Consider the following 19052-nt stretch of genomic DNA (forward strand, 5'->3'; position numbering starts at 1 on the left):
GTCCTAAGGAAGTAGAGCAGAACCAGTCCCACCACCCCTCCTCTTCTCTCTCTCTCTCTCTCTCTCTCTCCCCCCCCAGGTCTGGGGGACCACTGGGTGGGCTCAGAGCCAGGCTTCTATCCCCCTCACCCCATCTCCCTATGTGCCCCCCCACACCTCCTAGCTTCCCCCGTGGCTTCCCCTTCAGGCTTCAGCCCCCAAACACACCACAGAGCACAGGCACTTACTTACTGCAGCAGGAGAGAGGAAACAGCCATCTAAGTCCCAACCTGAGATGAAGCAACAAGGCTCTGGCCTTAAAAGGCCTCAGAAATGGGGGTGGGGTGGGGTAGAGGTGGTAGTCAAAACATTGGGGTAGAGGTGGTAGTCAAAACATACTCTGTAAGACGAGCAAAGAATGAATTCAACATGTTAGTGACAAAACGCTCGAGATACGTACTTGAAAACCCAGAGTGATCTACACAGGGAAACATGACGCTGGCAAATGTTAAAGTGACTTCAAGGAAGCCCTACACACTCAGAGTCAGAAACTGTGTTGGCAGGGTAAATGGAGCACATAATTGGCCCTTTCGAACCACCTAGAGGACAAAGCAAGTAAGCAGAGAACCAGGCAACTGCCTGCCCCTTCCCTTGGGCCGGTGGGAAATACACACAAAAAGCCTTGAGGTCTAATTTGCCCAAAGATGTCTGTGACCCCGTAATTTATAATCACAAAATACAAGTGGATAGGGGCAGGCTCACAGACTGGAATGCCCCCCGCGGGCCTCAACTAGAACAGGTGGATTATTTCAGCATGGGGAACTGTGCCCGTAACAGAGGCTGACGTGAAAGAAGCAAAATAACTCCCAATCACAACTGTGTAAGATAAACATGTATATGAGCAGGAAACAGAAAAGAGATGTAAAAACAGTTTCAAAATTCACCAGCTGAAAATTCCAACACACAGGCACTTCATTCAAATGCAAAGGAGAAGACGGTTGGGGACAGGGTAGGGTGTAGGTTCCCATTGGCACTGCCAGCATCAAGTGCTCCACACAGCAGGGGCGGCCTGTGCCGCCTGGAATCTCCAAGTACCAAATACACTGCAGCAAAACACATAGAACAAAATTGGTAAGCAGTTGGGTGGGTGCATGGGGACCAGAAGTGGCGGGGGTGGGGGGGAATGTCATCACCCTTCTTATTACACAAGGATATATAGTAGGGATTTGGATTGGACCAAAAACCATCTAGAGGGACTGATCCAAAATACAGAACGTGACAAAGAATACCTTCTCAAATGCCACAGAACATGTATAAAAATAATCATACCTTAAGCAATGAAGGGAGCCAGATTCCCTTCACAACTCAGAGGCTTTGCTCATGCCCTTCTCTCAGCTGGGAATGCTCTTCCTTACAGCTTCACCTACCCTTCAAGTGAGAGCTCAAAGGCCCCCTCCCTGGGTTGGGGCTTTCTCTCTTCACTCAGGCTGTAACTCCCTGTGGCTGTTACTGCACTGTGTTCACTCATGATCTGTATAATCACCAGCTGAGACCTGTCCTCCATGGAACAGAGGTGCCAGAGGAAGGCAAGGCCATTCATCTCACTTTCCTGTGTATGTGGAGACCAGCTCAGAATCTGGCCAACATGGAGGAGGTTGTTGGAATAGCTGTTAAGACTCTCGGTAGCTCTTCCCTCCCGTGCTCCTGCTAGGCTCCAGCTCCTACCTGGCACCTGTACAGCCTCTGAGGTGGTATCAGTAGTCTCCCTTAGGAAAGAGTCCACACCCTGGTATCTGAGGCCCTTGTCCACCATCACAGCGGGTGGTGGCCTGACTGGAGCAGGAATGACTGCTTCCTGCTACAGCCTCCATCCATTACTGTACGTTGCCTGAAATTCGGCATGCAATGCAAGACTCCAAAAAAAAAAAAAATATCCAAGCAAAGCTGAAGAACTGATAAATTACAACATGAGAGCAGAACTGCTTATTCTATCTAAATCTGCTTCTTGAAAGTCTGTTTCAGATAAAATCCAGGAATAAAAAGTGGAAATTCTTGATAAAAATATTAAAGTGCCAAAAAAAAAAAAAAAGTGGGGCAGCCCAGGTGGCTCAGCGGTTTAGTGCCACCTTCAGCCCAGGGTGTGATCCTGGGGGCCTGGGATCTGAGACCCACATCGGGCTTCTTTTTTTTTTTTTTTTTTTTTTTTTTAATCTTTTTTTATTTATTTATGATAGTCACAGAGAGAGAGAGAGAAAGAGAGGCAGGGACATAGGCAGAAAGAGAGCAGGCTCCATGCACCGGGAGCCCGACGTGGGATTCGATCCTGGGTCTCCAGGATCGCGCCCTGGGCCAAAGGCAGGCGCCAAACCGCTGCGCCACCCAGGGATCCCTCACATCGGGCTTCTTGCATGGAACCTGCTTCTCCCTCTGCCTGTGTCTCTGCACGCCCCCCGCCCCTTGCTCTGTGTCTCTCATGAATAAATAAATCTTTTTTAAAAATGCTCTACACTAATACCTATGAGAATGGCAATTTTCTTAGAAAATTTAATTTTGAAAAACTGACTTATAATGAAATATGGACTAGCATGTAACTCAGAAGAATCTGAAAGTTTTTAGAGATCACCGAATCTCCAAAGAGAAGGGGGCAGCCCCAGGCGGTGTTAACAGAACACTGTTCTGGGTGAAGGGGGAACTCGTTCAGTCTGCCCTGGCAAGGACAAGTGACAGCAGCACCCCTCACTCCCAGCACCTGGGCCACACAACCTCATTCCAGCTTCACACAAACCACAACTTATGTTCTAGCTCTATTTTTGTCCCCATCTTATTGAGGAAACTGGCTTCAAGGATTTAAGAAATTTGCCAAAGTCATGTGCTAATAATAAGTGGCAATGCAGGGACCAGAAACCCAGTGGTCCAGCTCAAAGCTTGCTCTTAGCTACCGTTCTTTTTTGTTTTAAAAGATTTAATTTGTTTATTCATGAGAGACACAGAGACACAGGCAGAGAGAGAAGCAGGCTCCATGCAGGGAGCCCGATATGGGACTTGATCCCATGACCCCAGGATCATGCCCTGGGCTGAAGGCAGATGCTCAACCACTGAGCCACCCAGGCGTCCCATTAGCCACCATTTTTTTTTTTTTTTTAAGCCACCACTCTTAATGGTGTCTATGCCTCTCTGAACATCCTGATACCAACACCTACCTGACAGCGCCCTTAAGTTGCAGTGGACCTTCTGATTCATTTCTGTGGTGACAGAATAAAGTTCCAGGCCTGGAATGGTTTGTCTCAGAAATCCTAGGAGGGCTTAATATTCCATGATGCAATTAATCATGAGAAAGTGAGAGAAAAACTGGATGCTCATCTAAAAAGATGCAGGAAAGACAGTTGAATAAATTCCGTATCTATTACAGACTTAAAAGACAAAACAAAAACTTCTAAGCAATCTACTGACAGATGATCCCAACACAAGTACCAGGCGACATTTGGGGACACTGTATGTGAAAGGTCACACCAGAGTAAGTGATCCCACATCACACTACAGGATCGGGTCACACTCTATTCTCTGCTCCCAAACATCAATCATTCACACAATACCTGGAGATTTTTTGCCACATCTGAATATGGCCAGTCCTATTTTTTCCCCTTAATCAAGTTACTTTTAAAAAATAAATTTATAAAAAATAAATAAATAAAATAAAAAATAAATTTATGTCAAAGAACACTACCAAGAAAGTAGAAACATAGCCCCCAGAAGGGAAAAACCTATTTGCAAATCATCTGATTGGGGTCTAGTATCCCAAATATGGAAAGAATTTTACAATTCAATAAGATAAACACCCAATAAAAAAGGGAACAAATGGATCAGTAGACACTCCTCCAAAGATCTATACATGGTCAACAAGCACATGAAAAGGTGTTTCATGTCATTAGTCATCAGAAAAAAGCAAATCAAAATTACATGAGATACTCCTTCACACTAATTAGGATGGTTACAATTGAAAAGCCAGAGGGGTGCCTAGCTGGCTCAGTTGGAAGAGTATGCGACTCTGGGTCATGAGGTCAAGCCCCACAATGGGCTTAGAGCTTACATAAAAACCACAAAAAAAGACAGATAAGAACAAGTGTTGAAGATGTGGAGAAACTGGAACTCTCAAAAGTTACTGGCAGGAATGTAAAATGTGCAGCTAGCTACCCTGGAGAACAGTTTGGCAGTTCCTCAAAAAGTTAAAGTTATCATTTGACCCAGCAAGCAGTCCCACTCCTAGGTACATACCGAAGACAATTTAAACATGTTCACATAAAGAGTTCATAGCAGCATTATTCATAATCCCACAAAATGTGGAAATAACCCAAATGTCCAACTGCTGAATGGATAAACAAAATGTGGTCTAGCCACACGATGAGCTATTATTCAGCCTCACAAAGGAACTGTTATGCGCCCTGGCATGAATGAACCTTGAAAACATTATGCTAACTGAACAAAGATGGACACTAAAGGACAAATACCTTAGGATTTCACTTACATGAGGTACCTAGAATGGGGACCAAGAACAGGCAAATTTAGAGAGATAGAGAATATAATAAGGTTACCAGGGACCAGCGGGAAGGCAGGATGGGAAGTTACTGTTTGATAGGTACCAGACATCTGTTTGGGAAGATGGAAAAGTTCTGGAAATGGATAGTAGTGATGGTTGCAAACACAGTAAATATACTAAAAACCACTGAATTATATACTTCAAAAGCCTGAATTTTATAGTACGTGTGGGATATTTCAATTAAGAAGAGGAAAATATTTTTAAGAGGAAATACGTAATTATCACCAATTTTTGAATACCTGTTAAAATAAATATGCAAATGTTGACATTTAAAATATCTGCTGGGATGTCTGGGTGTCTCAGCGGTTGAGTGTCTGCCTTCCGCTCAGAGCGTGATCCCAGGATCTGGGATCAAGGTCTGCATCAGGCTGCTTGCAAGGAGCCTGCTTCTCCCTCTGCCTGTGCCTCTCATGAATAATTTAAGAAAGTATATAAACAAAACAAAGTCTTAAACACATGGTACCATCATCAGAAATTTTAATAGGAAAAATAGCTCTAACCACAACACTGAATAACATTTCTAGAAGCAAACTTCATAAATGCACCTAACTTGCACATGAAGTCTGAAATTCCTGATGGACATAAAAGTCATCCTATCCTGAACAGGGAGGCCAGTTCCTAAATGCAAAGTCTCAATATCATAATATATTGATAAATGTAATGCAATTCCAGTAAAAATCAGAATACCTTAAAAAAGAATGCCAGAGGCTTGTATTAACACACATTATAATAAGATACAATGAAGCTAATAAAATGAAACACTGGTAGCAGAGGAAAGACAAATTGGTGGAAGACTAGAAAGTTCAGAAATAGACTCAATTATATTGAAGTATTTAGCCCATAACTTACAAGTGCACACCATTTCAGATTAGCAGAGAAAGCATTATTCAGGAAGTGGTACTTAGAAAATCAGCTAGCCATCTTGAAATAATTAAGATTCTTACCTCCTACTATACAAACACCCAAAAAACTTCTAGATAGGTTAAAGAGCCATAGATATGTCAAATGTCAAAAACTAAAGCACAAAGAAACCAGTGGAAAATATAGAATATCAAAGTATGAAACCATAACAGTAAGAGATTTGATGACCAAACTTAAAACTTACATCAGCAGGATCCAACATGTAAATTTATTTTTAAAAATATTTTTTTAAAAGATTCATTTAGGGATCCCTGGGTGGTGCAGCGGTTTGGCGCCTGCCTTTGGCCCAGGGCGCGATCCTGGAGACCCAGGATCGAATCCCACATCGGGCTCCCGGTGCATGGAGCCTGCTTTTCCCTCTGCCTATGTCTCTGCCTCTCTCTCTCTGTGTGTGTAACTATCATAAATAGATAAAAATTAAAAAAAAAAGATTCATTTATAAGAGACAGAGACCAAATCAAGCTCCATGCAGGGAGCCCAATGCGGGACTTGATCCCGGGACCATGGGATTACATACACCTTGGGCTGAAGGTAGATGGTCAAACTCCTGAGCCACCCAGGCACCCCTCCAACATGTAAATTTAAAGGCAAACTACAATCTGAAACCAGCGCCACGTGGTGTGTCCCCTATACTCAAAGAAAAAAGAAAAGCAACTATAAACTTGAAAAATGTTTTGTTATATACAAGGGTAAACGCAGTATACAAGGGCAAAGGGTAAAGAATTCTCTGGAAGTAAAAATGTAAGTGAAACACAAAGCAACACACACATCAGCCAACAAAGTGTTCATTCAGCTTCACAGGATCAAAGGTTTGCAAACTAAAACACGGGGAAGCTCGATTTTCCTATTAGCAAAGATAAAACCCAAAACAGCCAAGGGCTGGGCTGGGGGAACCTGTGCTGCTGGTGGGCTGGGGAAGGTTGAGGTGTGCCTATCTTTAAGGGGGGTACTTTCCAACTTGAGTCTTAAAACCTGGAAGCCATAAAAGAAAACAGTGATAAAAAATAAGTATGGTTAAAACCCTGACCAGCAAAATTTTAGCATGAAATGTACAATCATGATCAATAACAGGAAAGTATTTGTAGCACAAATCACAAAGGGTTAATTTCTTCCGTATATAAAGAGCTCTTTGAAAATCCATAAGCCCACAGCCCGAAAGAAATCAAAACTACCGTGAAATACTATTGTCACTTCTCACATACAAAGAACCATGTAGGCGGATATTCAGTATAGCCTCCTATACAATAAAGGTTGCTAGAAACAAATTGTTCCCCAAAAGGGAAATGAGAAATTCAAACATGGACTATGACACAGATGTGGAAAAGCCCAAGGGAGACCATAAAAAAAAGATGCAGTGAGCACCTTGATGTACCGTTAACTTAACAATTCAAAGTGCAAGACAGGGTGTGTGGTGTACCAGGACCTCCACAGTGAAATATATACACAGGATTCTCCAGAAAAACTCCAGCAACTGGCCACAATAGTTGCCTCTATAGGAACCGAGGCAATTTTTCTTTTTTTTTTTTTTTTTATAATTTTTTTAAATTTATTTATGATAGTCACAGAGAGAGAGAGAGAGAGGCAGAGACATAGGCAGAGGGATAAGCAGGCTCCATGCACCGGGAGCGCGATATGGGATTCGATCCCAGGTCTCCAGGATCGCGCCCTGGGCCAAAGGCAGGCGCCAAACCGCTGCGCCACCCAGGGATCCCAACCGAGGCAATTTTTAACATCTGCAGCTATTTCACTTTGAACATTTTTACATCTTTAAATGAACTAGAAAAAAACTAGCAGAGCCTTGCTGTCAGGTCAGCATAGAGCAGAGGCAGGGCCTTGCTCTGACACCCAGACAGCTGGCCACACAGCTATTACATCAACAGAGGTGTCAGGGCTACAGTGAACCAATCTCAGGGTTCCCAATGTTAAGCTCTCTGTGACGCTAATAGGTGAGTATGAGACAGAGCCGGGTTCACACCTGTGCTCTTGGCACTTGATGGAGTCAGAGACAGCAGGTACTTAAATCAGCCAAGCTGGTGCTAAGCTAGACAGCAGGAGAGGGAATGGACTGTGCCCCACTGAAGCGCACTCCTTTTCCACTTAGGATTAGAAATGCCTATAGACAGAAGCCCAATGAGATTTCAACAGACCAAACAAACAATATAATTAAATGCTTTCTGCAAATGTCACAACTGCTATCCTAGAATAGTTTGTTTTTCAATCTGCTTAGGGGAAAGAACAGCAGAAGTAGACTGAGTCTTATTAAGGCCATTCTTGCTTTGTGCTAAACAGAGAGTCCCAGACCCAGATAGCACAGAGAGGTAGAGCTTCTCTGCTGTACTGTCCCAGAGGGGCTGTGAATGCCTGCAGCTTCCTTAAAAAATACACTTAGGCAGATTTTTCTTTTTTTTTTTTTTTTTTTTTTTAGTTCTATGAAAAGAAAGTAATGGTAAACCCTGTATTCAGGATGAGATATGCTGGCCTAGAATGAGGCAGGGAGATGGGGGGGGGGGACAGAGGGAGAGCAGGGGAGACAACCACATGGGTAGAGGAAGCTACTGCCTAAAGCCCTAGTTTTCATACTATACAGACGATTCAGAAATGCTTACCACATTATTAAAAACATCAAGGAAGCAAATAAGAGAGCCATGTTATGTCACCAACCAAAGATTAACCTAGTTTTGTGTACTTCAGTTCCAACAGGGAGAGAATATTTGCGCTTTAAGAAGTAGCAGAGCCTCCACTTATTAGATTTTAAAACATAATAAGCAGTGACGGTCATTAAAATTTGCTGTATTTGATTAGAAACAAAAACTAGAGGCTAAAAACTCTAGCGATTTAGGAACATGATCCTCAGACACTAACACTGACCTGGAGCAAAGTAAAGAGAGGGGTTCCTCAATAAAAGTTTGACATTTCAACTTTGTAAGTATAATTTAAACCCACTCCTAAGGTGGATTCATAACTCCTTAAATGGTGATGAGTTTAGATACCAAAGAAAAAGTAAATCAGAAGCAAACCTAACAGACTTAGTAGTAGTTACCGCTGGACTTGGTAGATGAAATGTTTTAAAAAGTCCTCATGTAACAGATACTTTTTGCACCAACAATAAAAGGAAAAAAAACAGTTAATTCCACAATCATAACTGGCAAAAGCTGATCTTCCAAAGTGAACAGAGTGCATGATCATTATGAAAACCAATATGGAATTTCATATGGTAAGTGGTCAGAGGAAGAGGCAGATGGTAAATCAAGTGGCAAAAGAGACTAACCAATAAATTCAAAAACACGGATTAAGATTACCAAAGGACTTTTTTTTTCCCCCCAAAGGACTTTTAAAAGTAGCAATAAATACTTCATGAACATTGGAGTTGGCAAGGATTTCTTGGACAGGACACCAAAAGCACAGTAACAAAGGTTTAAAAAAAAAAAAGAACTGACTTGGACTACAAGAATTAAAAACTTCTGGGCATCAAAGGACACCATGAACAGACTGAACAGGCAACCTATACAATGGGAGAAAATATTTGTAAATCACAGATCTGATAAATGGTTAATATCTAAAATATTTGAAGAACTACAAATAGCAATAAAAAATAACCCAGTTTTAACGAATAAAGGACTTGAAAAACTATTTCTCCAAACAAGACACAAGGGATCCCTGGGTGGCGCAGCGGTTTGGCGCCTGCCTTTGGCCCTGGGCGCGATCCTGGAGACCCGGGATCGAATCCCACGTCGGGCTCCCGGTGCATGGAGCCTGCTTCTCCCTCTGCCTATGTCTCTGCGCCTCTCTCTATCATAAATAAATAAAAAAATTAAAAAAAAAAAAAAAAAAACAAGACACAAATGGCCAGCCAGCAATTCTAGGGAAAGATGCTTAACATCACCATCATGTTAATGCAAATCAAAACCACAATGAGATGCCACTTCACACCCAGTTGGATGGCTGCTATTTCAAACAACAGAGAACAAGTGTTGGTGATCAAATGGAAAACTGAAATTTTTAAAAGAGATTTTATTTATTTATTAATTTGGGAGAGATACACAGAGAGAGGCAGAGACATAGAGGGACAAGCATGTTCCTTGCAAGGAACCCGATGTGGGACTCAATCCCCAGACCAGGATCATGCCTTGAGCCAAAAGCAGACACTCAACCACTGAGCCACCCAGGCATCCTCAAAAACTGGAATTCTTGGGATCCCTGGGTGGCGCAGTGGTTTAGCGCCTGCCTTTGGCCCAGGGCGCGATCCTGGAGACCCGGGATTGAGTCCCACGTCGGGCTCCCGGTGCATGGAGCCTGCTTCTCCCTCTGCCTATGTCTCTGCCTCTCTCTCTCTGTGTGTGACTATCATAAATAAATAAAAATTAAAAAAAAAAACTGGAATTCTTGCAAACTGCTGGGGCTCTAGAGTGGCGTAGCTGCTATTGGAAAAGTGTGAGGCTCCTCAAAAAATTAAAAATAGAAATACGTATAATCCAGCAATCCCACTTCTGGGTGTATCTCCAAAAGAAATGAAAACAGGGTTTCAAAAGGCTTTTTTGTACACCTCTCATAGCAACATTATTCATAATAACCAAAAGGTGGAAGCCATCCATTTATCACAGATGATAAATAAACTGTTACATACAAACACGGAATGTTTCCGCTCACTTACTTGATCTCTACACTCAAGATGGGGCTCAAACTCAGGACACCAAAATCAAGAGTTGCACCTTGTACTGACTGAGCCAGCCAGGTGCACTTGTTTCAACTTTTAAGGAGAAAGAAAATTTTGACACATGCTGTAACACAAACCCAGAGGATCTAATGCCAAGGAAAATAAGCCAGTCACAAAAAGGCAAATGCTTTATGATTCTACTCAACATGAGGTACCTCAAACTCATAGAAACAGAAAAATACAGTAACGGTTACCATGGGCTAAAGGGAGAAGGGAATGGGGAGTTTTCTGGGTATGTAATTTCAGTTTTGCAAGATGAAAAATTTCTGGAGCTTGGTTGCACAACACTGAACTCTACTGAACTGTGCACTAAAAATGATTAAGAAGATATATTTTACATGTATTTTACATTTTTAAAAAGTTACAAAAATTGAAAAAATCTGGTATTAGCAACTATGTAGGGAAATGGAGAGACTCACGAGAGGAAATGTAAGCTTTCCAGAGTATCTGAGTCTCTGACACAAGTTGTAAAACCATGCATGCTCACTGACCAAGCAACACCCCTCCAGGGAATATAATGCAGTCGCCAAATTCAAAGAGATGCTCACAGCAGGCGTGACCGAAAATAGTCAAAACACTGCTTACAACTTAAGAGACTTGACTAAATATCCTATACTATAAGTACTTTGGGATAAAATAATGCAGTTGTTTGATCTTTTTTGAGGTCCTGGACCTCTTTGGCAAGTTTATGCTTTTCACAGAAAAATATAGTTTCTGAGCATTCAGACTTCTAGAAGCCCATCCATGCCATTCCTGTAGAATTAACTACCCCGAAAAAAACTGATTTCCACAGTGTTTGTGGACTCTGCTGATACAGGGAGATGTGGATGGAAACAAAATTAAATGCAAAACCAGAACAAGACCAGAATATATACACTGATTGTCATTACATAAAAGGCTCAGAGCAAGGGAAGCAGGTGCCTAAAGGGCAGGAGAGGGAAAGGACCAAGGGGTTGGACCTGAGGCCCAGCAATAAAGGAAGGTAGCACTGTAAACGCTAGTGCCCAACACACACTTACCTTTATGCCATCTCACAGATGAGGGAAAGCAGGCCTGGTGGGTGGGGCTAGGTAGTTCTGATTCAAATTCAAATAAAGCTGCCAGGAACCCCACTGGTAGAACCCAGATCCATCTTTGTGTACCTACTTTTGATGCTCTCTCGTGGGGGGTTGCTATGTCCAAAACAGGATGGTGGAATGGGGAGTCATGGAGGAGCGACAACCAGGACTCCGGTAGGGACAATCAATACCTGCCTGTCCCCAAGGTCTTCTCTAGTGAACTGTCCCATTGGGACAACAATCCTCATGGCTGACAGGACTGTCACTCCATTGTGGAGCCCCAGGGGGGTCAGAACCAGGAGGGGAGCAAGCTCTGGGGGCTCTCAGGGGGCATTAGCTCCCACTCCCCGCCCACAGGAGGCACAATAAGCACCAGCTGTGGTATATGTATCAAACCATAAGTGTCATAATATAGATTAATATTTATATACCTTTGAGATGGGAGAGATCTAAGTACAATGAAATATAGAAACTAAAGAGTGACGACCTCAGAACAATGTCACTTTTGTATGTCCAAAGCAATAAACAAAATGAAAGGCAATCTAGAAACCAGGAAAAATATTTGCATCAGATTTTTTTTGCATCAGATTATTAATATCCTTCATATGTGCTTTCACAAAAGAATAGGAAGTTGAGGGATCCCTGGGTGGCACAGCGGTTTGGCACCTGCCTTTGGCCCGGGGCGCGATCCTGGAGACCCGGGATCGAATCCCACATCGGGCTCCCGGTGCATGGAGCCTGCTTCTCCCTCTGCCTCTCTCTCTTTCTCTCTCTGTGACTATCATAAATAAGAATTAAAAAAAATTATAAAGAATAGGAAGTTGAAGCGTGCACACGCACGCGCATGCACACACACCACTACAAATGACCAATCCACACAGATGTTTAGTCTTAGTAGCAGCAAAGCAACGCTCACAGCCCTAGTAAATAAAGCAGCAAGGATCCACCCAAGGATCTAAGGTTTTTAACACGGCAAGATTGTTCTGTGGAGAAGGGAAACAGAGCCAGGTTTACATCAATTGTGAGAAAACTAATTTAGAAAATACCACCCAGGGAGGGCTATTTAACCTATGAATGAACCTAAAGTCTTAAGTTTGACATAGGCATTTCATATATTAATATATCCCAAAGAAAACATATCAGATGTGATAAAGTGTGCGCTTTGGGGCAGGTCATCACAACTTCCCAAGAGAAAAAAAAAAACCTGGAAAACATGCCATATAAATGAGATTGTTTCAATCGACACAGCCCTACAATAGATTACAGTCCCCACCAAACGCTCTTCAAACAGGAAGTTTCATTATACATTAAGTGTATTAAAAAAAAAAAGCATATTCAATGCATAGTAGGAAGAAAAACCCTAGATGCAAATGTCAATAACAATTATTAACAGAGGATTTTGTTTTTTCCCAATTTTACTTGTAAACCCCACAATAAACCTTTATACAGCAGAACTCAGTTAAGAATTAAAGAGAAGGAAGGTGGTACAGAGCTGAGGGGTCCACAGGGGACACCCACCAGAGCAAGGTCAAGGCCATACTCCTGGGTACTTACACCTTCACGGCTTTATTTCTAATTGTTTTTGCTACCTTCCTCTTGCCATTCCAGGCTGCATCAGTGTATTTTTGTTACATATGAATGCTTAATACATACAAGAATCTGTAAGCCTGTTTCACATTTAATATCAGCACCACACAAAAGCATTGTACAAGACCAGAAGTTAACATTTCTTCCAGAGACAGCCACAGAGAGGCTGGGTTCAGCATAAAAAAGTGATTGTTCAGGGTCAATGAGACAAACCAAGGGCAGCTGACGGTGGGGGAGGAGGGCGTTACTGTCCAATGCCTGTTGTAGGGCCAGCCACTTCTGCAGTTCTAGGTCCAACCTGGGCTCCCAGAGGAGCCTCCACCCATACTCACTCTCAGGCTTTTTTTTTTTTTTTTTTTTTTTTAAGATTTTACTTATTCATGAGACACAGAGACAGAGGCAGAGGGAGAAGCAGGTTCCATGCAGGGAGCCTGACGTGGGACCCCCATCCCAGGTCTCCAGGATCACGCCCCAGGCCAAAGGTGGCACTAAACCACCTGAGCCACCTGGGCTGCCCTATTTTTCTTTTTGAAGGGGACTTCCAAATGCGCATTTTGCTGTCCTTATGCCCCAATCCTTTAATTTGCACATCACCATTTTCTACTTAATGGATTTCATCGTATCATCCACTACCTGTGGGAGTTCAGAGAAGGATGACTGCAAACTGATTAGCAAAAATCACCAACACTGCCATCAACACCTGCAACCCACCCCACTTGGGCGCAGGTGCAGAACAGGTAGGAATCTCTTTCACCAACCATCTCAGGAGCCCCTGGATTGGGTGGAGGCTAGGAGGCATGGGCCCCAGCTGCCTGCTCTCAGCCCACACCAAACATTACACCCTCATGGAAATTCTTTATCAGCCCAACATAGTTGTTAGGAAACAGTGACATTTAGAGAGGCATTTATAGCAGTTACCCTTAAGACTGGAAGTAAGAGTTTTGTAATCACCATATAAAAAATAAGTTTGGAAAGGGCAGGGCGGATGGAAGGCTTGGGTAAAAAAAGGAGAGAGGACTATGTAGGAAAGTGTATTGTTCTGGGGGAGCAAGCAGTGGCACCCACTCACAGCAGATCCATGACCTCTGCCTCCCCCCCCAACCGGCCACCTCCTCCTGCCTGGCACCAGTTTTTCAGTAGCAGACAATAAAGGCTCCTGAGGCCCCAGTTATGCTCTTGAAGGAATTCCTTAGGCCAGGCTCTCCCACCCCTTGTTCAGGTCAAGGCACTCATCCATCCCCATTCCACATCTTAACCTTTCCTTCAGAGGTAAGCTTCCCTTTCAGCTCCCTTGAAAACAAAAGCCTTAAGAGGCTGGCAGTTTTTTTTTTTTTTTTGGCAGCAGTTTCTGAGCCCAGTTTTTGTCTCCTGTAGGGCCGAAGAGTAAACGCCTATCAGCAGCAGCAGAGCTTCTCTCCCAGGATGAAGCCACTGCCACATCCCCACCCAGGATACATGATCAACTTAAGAGCCATGAGGCAAACGGGATTCATGCCCTCTGCATAACCTCGACCTGGTTCTCACGGCAGAGACACCTGAGCTCAAACTCTTGGTCACCCAATAAAGCCAAACTCTTTAGTACTGGAGAGGAGAATTATGTGGTTAGACCCAAATCCCAGATACACTCCAGCCTCCTCAAAACCACAAAAATGGAAAACAGATTACATGTGCTGTATGCTTTAGACCGTTTCCTCTAAGCAAAGAGAATGATACGCCCCCTTTTCGACAGTACGGTTTGGAAACCTAACCAGTTAAAGTTCAAGGATATTACAAAGTACTCCCCCAGTACCTTGACACTGACCTTCCTCGGCTGGATGGTTCAGTATCATATTTTGCACAACCATTAGACACCACAGGGAGGAGAGCCCCCATTCCCATCCACCAGGCTGCAGGCCATTCAGGCCCTACCAGTTCTATTTAAGATCACCACGCTCCATTAAACGACCTCAATTATTTAAAACTACTGAAGAGCAAATCTCAGTCTAAATCTACAGTAATGTAACAAATTGCATTATCAAGAACACCTCATTTACACAAAAATAAAAGTCGGAAATCATAACATAGCAATACAACAATTATGAGTTTAGAACTCAAACCTTTATTTGTGCTGTAAAGAGGGAGGAAAAATGATTAGTAATGTACATGATGCAACAGGGCTAGTTCTTACCACAGAGCAACACAAATACTTTAACCACAGCTTCAATTTCACAACAGCACACCCAAACACATTGCCCCATACATGCAGGACTCCTACTCTTTAAATTCGTGTAACAGCAATTACATCATACTAAGTCACTGATTAAAAACTGGACAATACCAACATGTTTTTAAACATTAAAAATAACCCAGAAGACAAATCCCAGAGGCAACAAGTATTGGGGATTTTAAAATGAAATTTAAGGGAAGAGGCACAGAATTAAAAGCTACCAGTATTGGGCAGCCCCAGTGGTGCAGCGGTTTGACGCCGCCTGCAGCCCGGCGTTTGATCCTGGGGACCTTTGATCCTGGGGACCCTGGACGGAGTTCCAGGTTGGGCTCCCTGCATGGAGCTGCTTCTCCCTCTGCCCACCCCCCTCTCTCTGTCTCTCATAAATAAATAAAAACTTAAAAAAAAATGCAGCGCTGCAATGATAAACATTACTGAAAAAAAAAAGCTACCAGTATTACCTTACCAATTCAATAGATGCATCTCGGAAATAAAAGTCATCATAAATGGTTTTCAGATTTTTCTCTGAATTTTTAACAGACCACATCTGAGTACAGGTCCCCCTCCACTTTGCTAATTCCCCAAATTGAGTTGCCCCTCAAACACTAAATCAATTTAAAAAGCACATTCAAATTAAATATATAATTAACTCTAACCATCACAAGGGCACATGGTTTGCTACCAAATATTACAGTAATTTTACAGAAACCATTACAAGAATAGCAAGACTTTTTTACTGCTGCCAATACAGACCACAAAGAGATGTATGATTCCTTTAAAAGTCATTGCATTTTCACTTTGTTCAGAATTTTCAATCACAAAATCTTGAGTAAATAGAAATGTTACAGACCCACAAGTACATCTAATCTCAAGTGCACACCAAAATTTTGAACTTACTGTTTTAAATACTTTTTAATACTTTAAATACCCAATTTTGAAGTCTTTCCTAAGACCTCTAGCTCCCCAGTACTGCACACCTTCACATAAACCACTGAAGAACCTAGCGAAGCAGTGAAGGCTATTACTCAGCTGATGGGAATTTCTGCACCCCGCCTTTAATGACTGGCATTCCTGTTCAGTTACATTTTTTTCAGTCTTCCCTACTTTACAGCAAAACAAAACAATTTTGCTTCTTTACCTGCATTTAGCAGATTTCCAAAGGACTTTTTAAGTTTCTAAGCAATTTTTATGCTTCCAAGAGACAACTAGCATTAACTACTTTTCTTTGCCCAGTTGTCTATTACATTCAAATGCCCAGAGCTCTACTTGACCTTTTTACAAGAATTCCCTTCAATCCACATGTCCTACCATCCCCACCGTCTGCAGCACACAGCTAACCAAACCAACCCTCTCCCTTTCCTCACCCCCACCCCTCCCAGCACCAATGGCAGCCCAACCCTCACCTCGGAGTTGTCCCATTAAGATTACCTTGAAATTAAATTCACATTACAAAATACATAGAACTAAACGATCACTGGTAGTACCCCAACCATTCCCTTTGCTTAGTTATCTGCAATGCAATTGGAATGCCCAAAATAGACCTGTCATTTCTAACAATTTGGCCACAACCAACTTATACCCAAGACTGTAGCAGCAAAACACAATTCCCCTCCCCCAAATTGCCAGTATGCATAAGTATTGCCTAAAGCATTTCAAATGTGAACACTTTCCCAAAATACAGGTTAGACTAGAACACTAATTCCTCCAAACAATGCACAGGCGGGCAGGTAGGCAGGTGAGAAGCAGGGTAGGTGAGAGGGTCACTGGGCTCCATCTGCAAGATTCACCTACAAGGCATCACTCTGCGTTGAGGCATGTTAGAATGTCCTACAGCTTTTAAGATTCTTCTTGAAGCTCAAATTTCGTAGCCCAGAACTAGTTATGACTGGGGGCTCAATTTAGAAGATGCAGCATCTGAAAACCTCCACCTCAGAAAAAAGGAGGGGTGTCTGCTGGCATTCATAAGCCTGGAAGTTGATGCTCCTGGATCAGACAATCAAACACATCTGTGGATGGCCGGACACATCTGCTTTGGACCTTGAAGGACTGCCCCCTCATAAGCTCATCTGAAAACCTTAAATGGCCTCCTGAATATAGGGCTTCCTGAGCAAGGCCTGGAAACGGGACACAGGAGAACTTCCACCTCTTAAGGCTCTGGAAATTCAATCTGCAGACATCCACTTAGGCGGGATCTCTCCTTCAGGGTCTCCCCTCCTGCACTGCTACGACTCACACTGGCCAGGGGCTCCAATTCTCCTGGTGCCATCTGATCACCACGATGAACACTACAGTAACAAACCTTGGTCCATGAGGCATTTGGTAACCGTCACCGGGGGCCATTGCTGCAGGCCCGCCCAACGTATACATTCGATCCCCACCCTCTCCGCAGGCAAGCAACACCACCCCACCCCACCCCACCCTGGGTCTCAGCAAGGAGGGCCTTCCCTCCTTCGCGATTACCAACCAAATTGTTCAGGGCCTTCAGCAACTTTCCCAGGCTTACCAGGTTACCAGAAGCAATGCTTTAAGTGAATGGATAACCTTGAGAAAGCTAAAGGGAGGAGGAGGGGCAGAGTGAGCTCACAGAAGTTAGCACCGAAGCTAGAGAGAAAAGTCCGAATGGAAACACTGGCACCTGGAAAATAAAGCGTGGGTCAATTTTGTCCACAGACACACCAACATCCTGCCTCGGCAATCCCCAGCCTGTCACATGCGGCACCACATCAATAACGCTTAGGTGGCACCTTACCTCCTCAATCACTCTTGAGACCACCCTCACCACCAATGAGGGGTCTGGCCTCACCCCCAGAACTGGGTTCCAGCAGGCTGGGCATGGCCTGGACTCTATCCCAAGCCGAACCAACATTACATACTACCCTGGGCCAGAGCTGTCGGCCCGCGAAGCTAAGTTCAGTTTCCACAAGACCAGGCCTCATCCCCTCGCGGGTTCGCAACCCTCTGGGAAAAAAAAGGGGGGGGGCTGCTGGCATTGACAAGTTCAAGGCCTGCCATGCCAGCAGCCCACCTGCAGCCCTGCACCCCACTACCTTCCTTCCTCCTCCTCATTCCCCGGGCATCAATTGCCCAAGTCTGCCTCCTCTACAGGAAGAGTGGCGAGATCCTGTCTCACCTAGCTTCTACCTGCCTTCCTCCTGCCACACAAACCAAGGCGCTGGGGCCCCGGGGGGCCACGCAGGAGCAGCCCTCCCAGAGGTCAAGTTCCCCTTCCCCAGAAGGCAGCAGCTGAAGGGCTGTCCTCCCCGGGGTCACGGCGGGAACCCTCAGGGCAACTCTCCCCACCACAGTTCCCCCCAGACCTAGTCTCCTCTTTGACCTTCCTCGTCCTGGCATTGGCATCCCCACCCCCCGGAGTCTCCTCTGCCATTTCCCCCACTGCCCCCTGAGGCCCTGAACTGGCCGCTTCCGCCCCACCACTAAAACCAAGCCCGCGGCCCTCCTTGTCGCTAACTCCTGATGGACAGGCCACGACTTTTGCTTTTATAGCCCACGGCCGCGTCACTCGGGGCATTGCTCAACGGGACGATTCCTCCACCGCCACCGGGGAAAAAAGTCCCTCCCCCCACCCTCCCCGAGCAGCGGCTCGGGCGGGTCTCCCGGGCGGCCGTCCCGCGGATTCCCGGGTTGCCCACGCCTCCCCTTCAGCAGGGCTTCGTGACCCGGGGAAAATATTTCAAAGTTATATTTGGGATGCGATTTCCGTGAGCGAGAAACCGGTTTCATTCCTGGCGGGGGGAGGGTGAGGGGGTGGAAACAGCGCTCCCCGAAGCGGAGCGGGGCAGCGTGGGGGAGGCCGCCTGGGGCTCGCACTCTCGAGGGGCCCGGAGGAGACGCCGGGGTCGCCTCAGGTCACCCCGCCCCGCGCGAGCCCGAAAGAAGGGCCGGCGCGGCGTCTGGAAAATTCCAGGCGGCGGCGGAGGGATCTCTGCAGAGGGCGCATCACTCCCCGCGGCGGCGGGTGGGGGCGGGGCGCAC

At 44.6% G+C, this 19052-nt stretch overlaps 1 long non-coding RNA gene across 1 annotated transcript; it reads right to left on the minus strand.

The window, feature by feature from the left end:
• Positions 1-860: 860 nt before the first annotated feature.
• LOC129501436 (uncharacterized) lies at positions 861-18533 on the minus strand. Its single transcript, XR_008662736.1, has 2 exons — positions 3180-18533; positions 861-1082 (listed from the first exon to the last, which is right to left on the minus strand). It is a non-coding gene; the product is annotated as an uncharacterized LOC129501436 (long non-coding RNA).
• Between the last annotated feature and the right edge of the window lie 519 nt (positions 18534-19052).

This window comes from Nyctereutes procyonoides, unplaced genomic scaffold (assembly GCF_905146905.1).
Source record: "Nyctereutes procyonoides isolate TBG_1078 unplaced genomic scaffold, NYPRO_anot_genome, whole genome shotgun sequence".
NCBI classification, from domain to species: domain Eukaryota; kingdom Metazoa; phylum Chordata; class Mammalia; order Carnivora; family Canidae; genus Nyctereutes; species Nyctereutes procyonoides.